This window comes from Cupressus sempervirens, chromosome 3 (genome assembly GCF_028749045.1).
Source record: "Cupressus sempervirens isolate cs-2001-9-10 chromosome 3, ASM2874904v1, whole genome shotgun sequence".
Classification (NCBI taxonomy): domain Eukaryota; kingdom Viridiplantae; phylum Streptophyta; class Pinopsida; order Cupressales; family Cupressaceae; genus Cupressus; species Cupressus sempervirens.
Genome location: NC_143120.1, coordinates 1,060,196,366 through 1,060,210,124, shown reverse-complemented (window position 1 = coordinate 1,060,210,124; position 13,759 = coordinate 1,060,196,366).

The window sequence follows — 13,759 nt, the reverse complement described above, 5'->3', positions numbered from 1 at the left end:
ACATAATTGTGAAGGATGAGTTCTAGATAGTTGAGAGAAAGGGTTTGACCAATGCCATAATTTACCCTATAGGATTCAAAATTGAATGGATACGAATTGTTTTAAGAAGAATTCACAATGGATTTTTTGGCTAGAAAAAGGCCCAGTAAACATTACAAAAAGGATAGTGCATAGGGTTACAGGTTTCCCAACCCTAGATCAGACTAAGACTTTGCGCAGTGATTCCAAAGAGATCATTGAAAAGAATACAGGTGCAAAATGGAATAAGAGGGGTATGACTATTGATACTATCATTGATCCTCTTCTAGATTTTGCTATGAGAATAATATCCCACAAATTCTATCAATCCAGCAGATTGAAGAGCGTGCCATGCATAGCTGTTGATGTAGCCTACAAACTGGTAAATAGAGATCACACATATGATTTGTCAAAACTTTTGTTGCAATAGATAAATGAAAACCTAGGAGCAATAAGGAGAAAAAAAGGTGCTCAATGCAAATTTGGTTCAGTTCTTATGTGTATATTGTTCTATATTATGGAAGAGTTTCCTTCTATAGGAAAGGTAAATTAGAATCCTAACAAAACTATAATTACACAAATTAATGAGTTTATTGATCAGATGAGTGACAACTTTGAAGCCCATATGACAAGCTATTTTGAGGATTTCAAGAAATCCATGAAGCAAAGGGTAAAAATATCAGTTTCCTTAGTGGAAAGACATATCAATGACATATGCTTCTTAGTTGATATTGATTTCACCTATATCCAAGCAGCAGTTCCAAGGGTGAGATGGCTAAGGCCATTTGGTTATGAACTAGATGTGGATGAAGCATCAGCAACAAACACTACATTGCTTGCAAAAGAAATAGACAAGTCTGCCAAGCTTTTTGGCACATATGATGTTGTTAAATCCAAAATTGAAACAGAGTTAAAGATTGCCTCCATAATGAAGAAGAAAGATAAATTGGTGAAGAAAATAAAGAAGAAATTTGGTGAAGGAATTGAGGTTGAAGTAGAAGAAGAAGATGATGATGACAACGATGATGATGAGGATGAACAAGGGCAAGGGCAAATGGAATATACTCAAGGCCTAGGTGAAGATAAGGAGGAAGGTGCAAAGGAAGAAGAAGCTGAGGAAGCACCAACCCAAGGTGAGCCAAAGAAAAGAAAGGCAATAGTACAACCTCCAGCCCAACCCAAAGAAAAGAAGGGTGCTAAGCCAACTCAAGCCAAGCCACAGATACCAGTCACATGGGCTACCACAAGGGAACCTTCACAAAAGGCCAAGGAAAAAATGAAAGAGAAGAAGAAGGCCATTGAATTGACTGGTGAAGAGCAAAGGAAAAGAAGAAAATATTTAGCACAACCAAATTTTGATGAGGAGGAGAGAATAAAGTCAGAAGATATTAGCCAATTTAGAGTGGTAAGTCATCCTCCCAAATCAGCCATAGATAAAATTTGTGAAAATATTAAGAATGTAGATTTTACTGATTTGAAAAGCATTGATTTCAACAAGCTAAGTAAAGAAGAGCAAAACAAAATAGAGGAATCAATATATGCCATGATGGATGAATTCAAGTATACACCTCTAGAGCTAGACAATACCATGCCTAGAGAATTATATGAGATAATTGAAAACAAATGACATTATTTTCTGAAAATTAAAAAAGAGATAAGAGAATCTACCTTAGCACAGGTGATGCCTAACCTAACAAGAGGTCAAATAACAAAGGATAATAAGAAATATAGTGGCAATTTCACACCAAAGTATAGAGCCTTTAGTATCTTACAAAAAAAGATTGAAGATGTTGTCACTAAGTCAACAAAAATATGGAAGTTGATATATGGTTTGACTACTGTCAAGGATGGAGAAGATCCCCTTGAGTGACAAAACACTGAACATGAAGATAAGGCAGAGCCTAGTGAGAAAGAGGAGGAAGAAGAAAAGAATATAGATAAAGGAGAAGAAGAGAAAAAGGAAGAAGAAAAGAAATATGGAGAGAAGAAAGAAAAAGGTGAGGAGGAGGAGACACAAAAACAAGATGAAATGACAACAACTGAGTAGGAGCAGCAACAAGACCAGAGTGTGCAAGACACACAATTGCCACCTTCTAGCCCTCCTCATGTAACCATCACACTTGCAGACACTATAATTGTAAAGGATGTTCCTGACACTTCTGCTCATAACATCAATCCTTTAACTGTAGAGGATCTCGAAAGAATCCTTGAACAATCCACACAATAAGTAAAATTATGTACAGATCTAGTATTGGTCAGTGTGGATGATTTACAAAAGGTCATAGCTGCCACAATTAGAGATAAGGTAAATCCACAAGAACCACCTTCCATCATCTCTACAGCTACTAGTGGTCAACTTCAAATGCAAACAGTTGTTTCTTCAAGAATAGTTGACACCGTAGTGCAGAAGCTGAGTGTAGCAGGAGATAAAGAAATAGAACAAACAAGACATACTATTACATTTGATCCTACAACACAAACACAAGGTGCACTTCCTCACATGTCTATAATTGAACAAGGTAGTAAAAAAAAGGAGAAGAAAGTAGAGAGAACCCCTAAAGAGGAGGAGGCAATACAAACATTGATAAATTTTCCTACCTTGGGAACTCCTTCGAAATAGCCAAGCAATGATGCAATGCTACTGCAAATGTCAGCACCATGATCAAGTACTACAAAAGTTGAAAGGGTGCTTCACTATGGAGACCCTAAATTAGATGAGGAGATAGTCATACCTAGTTATGACTCCAAAACAATAAGCATTGATCAAATCACTGAGGTGTAGTAAGCATTGAATAAAAGAAAGAGGCAAGAGATACTTAGGAAGGAATATAAACAAAAGAAAACATTACATGAGATTAAGGACATCTTTATGGATGCCTTCAATTTGCAATCACCAGATGAGACAAGCATATAATGGAACAATTATCAAATATTATTGACCAGGTGACAAATGAAGAACCAAGAAACTAATGTAAAACTTATGGAATGGTCTGAAAGGAAATTCCAAGGGAAAGTAAAGGAGAAAATATCTAGTCAAATTGCACATTCCCAGGTTGAATTGGCAAAGATGATTGACAAAGTGAAAAAGGTACTTGAGAATATATTCTCATTGTACAAAAAGTTGTGTGACTTTTCATACTTCACACAAGAGAAAGCCAAAGAATAATGAGCCTGGAGAGAAATCTAAAGATTTCAAGCATGCAACTACCAAAAGATCTAGCTCAAAGTGAGAAGCACTTTAATCAAATGATTCACACCTAGAAAGAAGTAGTTGTGTTGACAGCAGAAGAGGCCACCATCAAGGCCAAACTAATACAACTCCAATCTTCCATTACCCCACATTTAGAAGTACTCCATAAAGATTAGGCCTATGCTAAAACTATTCTCAAGAAAGATCCTAATCTTTCTACTTTAGATGAACTTGTTCACCTTGCTATAGAGACTGCCATTCAACACAAGTCATTGGAAATTGCTTTGCATAATTGGGATGTAGCTCTCAAGATGATTATGGAGGTAAATAGCTCATTTTTGGCGAAATATGGTCTTAACCCTTAGTACCCTTTCAAATTTGTGTCAAAAAGGGGGAGATAAACAAAAAGAGGGAGATATAATAAGGGAGATATAGCAAAGGGGGAGATACATTGTATAACATAGGTATAGAGTATAGAAATAGCTGAAGAGTATCATATTTATTAGAATTTTGGTTACAGGAATGGATGTCACAATCAACTCAAGGGGAGTTATAAGAATTTTAAGGTATACTGTTCCTTGCAAAACTTTTGAACAAGTTTTTGAGATGTTGTGCATACACTGAATAGAATGAATGATGTACCTATAAGGTCAGATAAATAATGCTTAGTTAAGTGTTTTTGACAATCATGTCAAAGGGGGAGATTGTTAGTCTCAGAATGGTTTTGACATTTGAGGGTCAACACACTTTACCACCTTCTACATTGAGTACACTATATATGCCAAGTTAGAATTCCAATAGGTTTCGAATGATCTTTAGGTGCCGAGCAATCTTTAGGTGCCGAGTGACTGCAAGTGTTAAGCATGATACAAGTGCCAAGTAATATTTAGGTGCCGAGTCATAGATGATGCCAAGCAAGATAGAATCACTACAGGAGCTGAGTGAGCTAGTTTCTTATATGTGCCGATCATCAAGAATCAGAAAGTGTCGAGTAATATAGAATGCACATATGAGATTGAAAAGGCACAAACTCAGATGTAAACCATTTTTATGGCTGACATATGATGAATCTCAAAGGATCTAAGTGATAAGATCGAATCTTTTGTATTTCCTATGCAATCTACATACAACCAATAAGAAAAATGGAGAATGCATGCAACCAATAATGGAAGTGCAAGGAATGAGCGGGAAATAAAGATTCAATATGGATCATAGATCCATACCTAACCTTAAGTCTTCAAAAGTCTTTATAAGGAAGATGAAATCTCATTTTGAAGATGATTAAAAAGAAGTATATGGGAAGCTATAGTGAAATTTAGAGTGAAGATTGAAAAGACTTAGAGGAAAAGAACAACAATTAGATATTCTATTGATCAAAACAAAGCAAGGGATACAAACATATATCAGATCTTAGAGAATCAAGATCAAAGAGAGCAGATCAAGTGCTTGAATTCAACAATCAAGGATTGTAAGCTATCAGGTTTATTATACCTAATACTCTCTAGCAATTGTATTAGAAAGGAAATCCTATGTTGATAGGTTAGCTTAACAACTAGGTTATAAATCCTTTAACAGGGTGGCACTTAATGAAAAGTGTTTTTAAATCCTTTAACTAGGTCACTATTGATACAGTATAAAGCCTTTAACAGGGTAGACCATCAAAAGTGGTCAAAACAATTATTGCTACAGTGATTTTGTGGGTATCATCCCCACCCCAATTTTACCTTCTTATTTCTGGAGGGTTTCTAGGTTACCAAAATCTAGTGTTATGTGTTGTTGATGCATGTGTTTACTTCATGTTTATTTCATATGTTTACATGCATGTAATATACTTTCAGTTAAAATTTTTAATGGATAAAGTGTGTAATACTTCTGATCCACCGACCCCCCCCCCCCCCCCCCCTTAGAAGCATTCTTCACATTTGAATATTCTAACAGTATCAATGAATTAGGTTATAGGCTTTGGGAATTTGAAAATCATAAAATTGTAAGAAGCAGGGATGTTATATTCAGTGAGAAAGTGTTGTACAAATATCTATTGCAGTAACATGAGAAGAAAGAAGATGATTATGTAGTGCTGGATGATACTCCAAAAATTGATGTTTCAACAATTCCTCATGATCTCCAATAACTACAACAAAAAATACCACACACTCCAATGAATGTTAGACAATCATCAAGGATAAGTAGACCTCCAAAAAGATTTTCTCCTTCCTTGTATTCTATTTTACTTACTAATGCTAGTGAACTTGAATGTTATGATGAAGTTGTGCAAGTGGATACAAAGATTCATCGGGAGTCTACAATGAAAGAAGAAATGGACTTTTTGTAGAAAAATAAGACATGTGATTTATGCAAGTTTCCTATAGGTAAAAAGGCTTTAAAAAAAAATGGTTTTACAGGTTAAAAGAAGTGGATGGAGGTAAGAAAATATTTCAATCTTGGTTATTTTTAAAAGGATTTGCACAAAAAAAGGGCATTGACTTTGATGAGATATTTTCTCCTATTGTTAAAATGACTTCTATTCGCACTATTTTAAGTATTGTGGCTATTGAAAATTGCATTTGGTTAAATAGCCTTCCTTCATGGTGATCTAGATGAGGAGACATATATGGCTCAGCCACAATGATTTGAGGTCAAAGGTAAAGAGAACTTAGTGTCCAGATTGAAGAAAAGTTTATATGGCTTTAAGCAAGCACCTCAACAATGGTATCTAAATTTTGACAGTTTTATGCATGAGAATGGATATAGTAGGTTTCATTCAGATCATTGTGTCTATTTTAAGAGGTTGGATGATGATAGCTACATTATTTTATGTTTATATGTTGATGATATGCTTGTAGTTGGGTCTAACATAGATCACATTAAGGGGTTATAGGAATAGTTAGCACATTCATTTGCTATGAAGGATTTGGGGGTAGCAAAACAAATCCTTGCTATGAAGATTTTCAAAGATAGGAAGAATAGGAATTGACATTATCTTAGGCTAATTATATTGAGAAGGTGTTGCAATGTTTCTCTATGGAGAAAGCCAAAGCTGTCAGCAAACCTTTACCTGGTCATTTGAATTTGACAAAGGAGATGTGTCTCAAGACACAAGAAGAGGAGGACAAGACGTCTAAGGTGCCTTATGTCTCAACTGTAAGAAGATTGATGTATGCTATGGTATTTAATAGGCTAGATATTGCACATGCAGTGGGATTTATTAGAAGGTATATTAATCATCCATGAATTGAGCATTAGAATGCCGTTAACTAAATTTTTAGATATTTGAGAGGAACATCTAGTAAATGCTTACACTTTATGGACTCTACTACTAATTTATAGGGCTATGTTGACTTAGATTTGGTAGGGGATATTGATACTAGGTGAAGTACTATAGGTTATGTATTTAGTGTTGGTGGGGCAATAGTGAGTTGGGTTTCTATGTTACAGAAGGTTAATGCTTTATCCACTATAGAGGCAGAGTATGTTGCTACTATAGAGGTAGCCAAGGAGATGATATGGATTCAATTCTTCTTGGAAGAATTGGGACACCATCAGAAGGATAATTATTTATTTATTGAAAGTTAGAATGCCATTCATCTTGCAAAGAATTCAACTCTACATTTAAAGACAAAACACATGCAGTTGCAGTACCATTTTATTCGATCAGTTTTGGATGATGGTCAATTAAAGCTGGACAAGATACATATAGATGATAGTCCAGTGGATATGTTTACAAAGGTAGTGACAAGGGAGAAGCTAAAGACAAGGGAGAAGCTAAATTCCTCTTCAACTTTGGTTGGTCTTCTCAATTGTACAAAATAAAAGAACACCAGAATCTAGGGTGGTTTGATATATTCCAGTAGGAGCTATAGGTTTAGCAGTGCTATGATTAGTCTCCAAGTGGGAGATTATTGTTGTGGAGTTTGATTAGTCTCCAAGTGGGAGATTATTGTGATATGGAGCCTAATCCGACTCAGAAGTTTATTCGATGTCATTTTCTCTCCATATTATTTCTACGAGAGTTTGGTGGAAATAAGTATTTACTATTTACACTTTACTTAGGTTAATGCATTATTTTATTATTTTATTTTGTGAGACACTTAGGAGTTTGTGTACTCTCATGAGTTTTCATGTTGACAACACATAAGTATGCAACTCTAATTCAGCACATGGTGTCTACAAAACTAGAGTTTGCATTATTCACTAAGTTGTCATGTAGACAACATAGTTATTCACACTCCCTTTTTAGCACATGTTGTCTACACCACTGATTTACATGCTACACCATTGTAGGTTTATCCTCACATTATTACACTTACTTCTATGCTTAATGAAGGATAACCCATATCTGGTGGACATGTGCCTAGTTGTATGGCTAATCATGATGCTAACTTCTATGCATTCTAAAAGCTCTCCAGAGGCCTTTATATATAGGCAATTCCTAGTATACTTGCATATGGAATATTGAATGAATATATTGTCATTCTAATCATACTCTCTCTTTGGTCTACTATTGTGCTTATGTTTGAGCTCCTTGGTCTTGGGTGAATTCTTCCCTAAAAAAATTCTTACATTGTATAAGAGCTCGGGGAGATTCTCTACACATAGCTATTCGAGACTGTTCATGCTTCAACACCTTGACTTGAATCCAGAGAATTTGTAGAAATTGGGAGCATCTAGAGCCAGATCTGACCTCACCATTACATCTAGAAGGTCGATTCAATGAAGATCAACTATAAATTTTCCTATGCTAGGCTAAAGTTGATCGTGAGGCAATTTTTTTTTGCAAATCAACACTCGAAGGCCCTGATTTGCAATTTGGGTATGGTCATCATTTGAGCTATTAAATTCATTTTTCTAATCTATTAATTCTACAATTTCTTTGTATTTGTTCAAATTATTTTTTTAATTTTTAGCCCAATTGGGCATTCAGGTAGAGAATTTTTTTTTGCAGAACCGAGCAATCACATCCCAGCTCTACAATTTTGGTGGAATTTTTTAATTGCAGGGTATTATTGTAATTGGTGGGATTATTATTAATTCTGTGAGCTCATTATTGAATCACTGGGTTGTACTACATAATATAGCCAAGCACGTCAAAAAATTGGCTTATAATTTCAAGCGGTCTACATAATCCACCGACATAAGAATATTCCAAATCAAGCCTAGAATATTCCATTGCCACGTACACAATATTCAACTGATGGATGGTGCACACACTCTGGTGCTTGTTATTTGCAATTAGCGGTGGACATGTTTTTAAATAACTCTTCTACCCCCTACATAGTCGATGTGGGATAAATTATAATCCCACTGCTGGTGCTCACAAAAACATATTTGGTGATGGAAAATAAAGATTGACATGTGTGACATGTGTCATCTTCCATTGCCTCCATGCAGATAGCCTAGGTCCTAGCCCCCCGTACATTCAAAAAAGCATCAACAACCATGTCTGCACACCTCAATGTCTACCTGTAACACACGACACAATTGTAACCACCCACATGGCATTTAACCATGCAAGAAGATCACATAGTCAACAAACAGTTCATCAGATAGTGCCATACTCCAGTTAGCATTTGACCATGATGACACGTCACCAGCCATGTGACATAGTCAACATCCATACCTATGATGCAGACATCCATGCAAGTAGGTTTGTACGCCCATGATAGCTGAATATGTCAAACTTTTTTGTATAGTTTGTACGATTCCGTACTGCCATGTAGGTTGTTGACATCATCATCCATATGCTAATATCATGCTGATGTCATCATAGGGGGAGGAGTTGCTGATGCCATCATTTCAAGAGCCTAAGTTTGATGGTCATCTAATTGTCATTCCAAGGCTAGTTTGAATTGCTATGATGACCATATGATTATCAAATTTAACCTCATCTTTTGCTGATGCAACCCCTCTCCAGATTGATTTTTGATTTTGTAGTTCAACTTTGGGAGGCTATATCTCAGTCATCTAGACTCCAAATCTAGTGCAATTTTTTTGATATTGGGTAGAATTTCCTAAACTTTTCAATGGTGCAACTCTTTTCTAGTTTTTGTGCACGAATATGTCAGAAATTACATTTTTTGGTGATTGCACCTACATAATCCTATATTTTGCAACTTCAAACACTCCTACGGGCACATCTAGAGTTGAAAATAGGTTCCATTTTGAAAGTGTGTTATTTTTTGTCTATGTTCTAGATCCACAATTAGATTATAGGATTGTGTGGATAAAAGTGTCACTTTCAGTAATAGGGCCTTTCTTTTCTTTGTATTGCTTTAGAATTGTAGCACATTGTAAAGTTCCAGACTTGTAATTCATTAAGAAGTTGTAACAAGCAAAATTAGAAGTCCATGAAGTCCAAAATTGGCGAGAGGCCATTGTAATCACACTACTTATAAAGTGCCAAAAATATCTATTTTGGGGGCATTTCTTGATTTAATGAAAAGAGGGGGTGTTCTTGGTGTTGTGTTCTCTCTTTTCTACAATTTTTTTTTCATTTTTTGCATTATGGGAAATTTTAAGTTTCCAAAATTAACTCCACATAACTATGCAACATGGTCTATCAAAATGTGGTATCTTTTAATGCACAATGAAGTTTCTCAATATGTAGATGGTACTCTTCCTAAACCAGTAGGTGATAAAGTGGCAACAAGTGATATTTTAGCTTGAGTGGCAATGGATAGGAAAGCCCTAGGTGATATATGTTTGGGGGTTGATGATAAGATCATGTATCAAATTAAGAAGTGTTCTACATCTAAGGAAGCTTGGGATACCCTCAAAAACCTATATGGTAAAGTGTCTGAAGAGGATGTTTTCAAAATTGAAGATGAGCTTGTCTCCGTAGATACTAATTCATTTGATTCTATATAGGATTTCATCATCAAGGTGAATGAACTAAGGAAAAAGCTTACTGATTGTGGGAGTTCTATCAAAGATGATAGTGTTTGTATTTTAAAATGTACTAAAACTACTAAGCGACAAAATGCTTAATACCAGAATAACAGTACATACAAAATCTAAAGACTAGCCAATTCTTATTAACAATTATATATGCAAAGTATTTGGACCCAACTTCAAAAAAACCATAGATAATTTTCTACTCTTTTGGCTCTGTAAAACCAGGGTGGGTGTACCCAGGGATGATTCAAAACTAGAACAACTATATGAGGATTATTCTTAGTTTCATTTTGATTCTCATTTCAAAATCCTTAGACATATACATAATTCTTTACTAACTTGATAAAGACATCCCATAAAATAGATATGGCCAAGAACTCTTCTATAGATCTACAGATGTTCTTAACAATAGTGGCTAACTGAAGCTAAAACATTCCATGCAGACAAGTGCTGGCCAACTTTGAAGATCTATAGGAAATAAAAGTAAAATTTGATTTGATGCTGCATTTTGATAATCATTTATGATATATTTCTCCTTTAGCTGTATCAACTTGACCAGTGCCTAATCCATTAGGGTTCAGAGTCTATAGCAAGTTCTCAGATCTAGTTTGTTGCCTTGCAACAAATTCTATCAGCAATTCTTATCAGAATTCATCATTCAAAACCCTTTCCACTACTAAAAAAACCTTATCACATTCATCAAAGCTTTTATTTAATCCATTGAATTAACAGCAGTGATAAAATAGATATACAACCTAACTAGATTGCATTCAATTGCACAAGCCTTTACTTATACAATATCAAGACAACCAAGTAATTGAAAGGAGACAAGATTCAGAAAGAATAATATGGGGATAGTTCACAATTTGTATTCATCTTCTTTGAAAATGGTATATCATTTACAATAGACTCAGAATGACCTTCAGAAAGAAACACAGCTCATTCTATATTCATGTATTCTCAGAGAATTGACACAGAAAATACATAATAAACTTGCTTTCAAAAAATTTGGACCAAAGACAGACTAAGCATATCACTTAGAAAAATAGAATTTAGACCCTTCTTTAGCGTTGGGATCTCACTTAAATAGTGTGAGATGCAACAAGCTTCAGGCTAAAGACAAATGATAGGTGTCCTTTAAAAGACACTTACATATACTTGTAACAAGATGACAAAAATGTGAGTAACAACAAAATTTTTACATTAGACATTCCTTTTGTGGGCCCTTTTGTTACACGCTCCTGTGTTGCTAAGTTGGTTGCTATTCTGATCCTTCCTTGTATGCAGTAGCCAAATTAACCAACGTTGAAGTTTGTTCTGATGATGGCATGTCAACCTCCACCTGTGGGCTTTCCCCATCTTTATCTTGCATGGGGGAAATAACTTCTACCTTTTCCCTTTCTTTAGTTGTATCGACATCCTGTGGTCTCGGGTCTGTAACTGAAGGTAACAAATTATCCTTGTCTTCTTCTTCTGGTTGGGTATGAGTAGTGATAGGGTTAGTGATTTGGATCTCCTCACCTTGCATTTCATCACTATCATCTTCATCTTCATCAAACTACTCAACAGGAGCCATATCTGCCATCCATTTGTCAAATAATGTATCATCTGGCCAATTGAACTATAAAATATCCCTTTTTCTTTTTAGCACATATTCAACATCATTGTTAATGGTAACAAATTCTTGCTTTAAAAAATCAAAGAATATTTGGGCCTTCACCATTTCTTCTGTTGTGGCGGCCCACCATGCATGCCCTGATTCATTAATGACTTGATTCATTAATGACTTGATTCATTCTTAAATAGAATAAATCATTAAGTTCCTTTGCCCATTCATCTTTGCCTTTCAAATTATTCTTTTTGTCTAGGGCATGAGGAAACAAATTGAATTTCTGACTCTTATATTTCTCAAAGTAGCCTACTACTACTTTTTGTAAACAAATCCTTTTATTACTAAAATTAGTAAGATCAAAAACAATATCAGATGTTTTTTCAATTTGATGAAAAGAATTATCTATAATAGAGAAACACAAAAATGTTATTTCTTTCTCCCTTGTCACCCATTTATTCAAAATAGGCATTAAAGCCTCATCATTAGACTTCAAATCCTCCCAGATACTGATCACCCTGGCCAATTGATCATAAACTAGCGGCCATTCAATCTTGTCCCCCAAATATGTGAGAGCTTTTCTCAATTTATCTTCATATTTGGATTCCAATTCTACATGTAAAGCCCACAGTTTGCTTTTTTTCTTCTTCAAAGTCCTCAGTAGTGTAGTATTGTGGCCTTTGGGGTGTATCTGGTATTTCTATGAGAGGGGTGGATTTAAAAGGTTCAACTGGGGGGTGAGGGTATGTTATTTTTGGCCTAGTGGTTTTTCCCAATAGCTTGTTTTCAAGCTCAATTCTCTTTTTTACTTCTTTATTGTAGGCATCCACCATTGTTTCATACTTACTCTGCAGATCAGTCATTTCCTTTTCTTCTTTTTTCTGCAGTGGCCAAGGCAAATTTAGAATAATCCACATTCATGTGGGCTGCCTATACATGTGAAGTATTAGCGACCCTCCTCACAATGATATTCCCTGTTAGTCTTGAATCATCAGGCTGTGATGGAGTAGTCCTGGATCCTCTTCTTAATGACCACATAACAAGAGTAGCTTGGTCATTACTAAATGCTATTCCCAAGAATTCCTCTTTATCTAGATCCTGTAATCCTAAATTATTTGACACAGAATTAAAAATTAAGGCATCAACAATATCCCAATTGGGCAATAATAAAATATTTGCATCTTTCACCATCTGTCTACCCTCTTCAAGGGTTATATTATAGAACTCTTGTATCATTTGTTCCTTTATTTTATTTTGAATAGAGGCTTCATCCATTTCTGGATGCTCTATTTTCACATTCCTACATTTTTTCTCAAAAATGTGCATGTTTTCTCAAAAATGTGCATGTTTTCTCTCCACGCAAATTGATGGAAAGCCCTGGATTTTACAAAACTGTTATCAGACCAAAATTGCTAACTGGCTTGTTCTAAAATAGGGTCTAATTCCCTTCCCTTGAAATCTACTATAGTTAATTCAAAACTTGGCATAGGAGGCTCCTGGGGGTTCCCTTCATCAATATCTACTTGAGTAACAAAAACTCCTCCTTGTGATCCCATTTGTTCAATTTTCTCATTGGTGAGCTGCTCCTTAATTCTCATTGGAGTTTGGGAAGGTAAGTAACCTTCATCATGTGATTCCTCTTCCCTTATTATTTTTCTTCTTTTGGGAGAAGGTTGAGGGGGTCTTTCTTCAAAAATAGTACTAGTAGATTCAATTATCTGCTTTTCTTTGTTTATAGTGGGCATCTGATCCCAAATGATAGTATATCCTATCCTCTTTCGCACAACCAGTGGACCTGCCCCTATGTTAGGGGTGAAACCCAATTTCCTCATAACTTCCCTGGCTTTATCTGGAAAAGAATCAATAAAATGTTGTTTCTTCTCATTCATTACCTCCATTATTTCGGGGAATGTACTCATGAGCTTATCTATTCTATCTGCATTAGTTGCAGCATTACTAAGAGGACTATAATCCTTGTCAAAACAATTAATAAACTCCAAAACTTTTGAATAGACTCTCCATTTCTCTTTCTTTGTTTCTTTCTCCTAGAG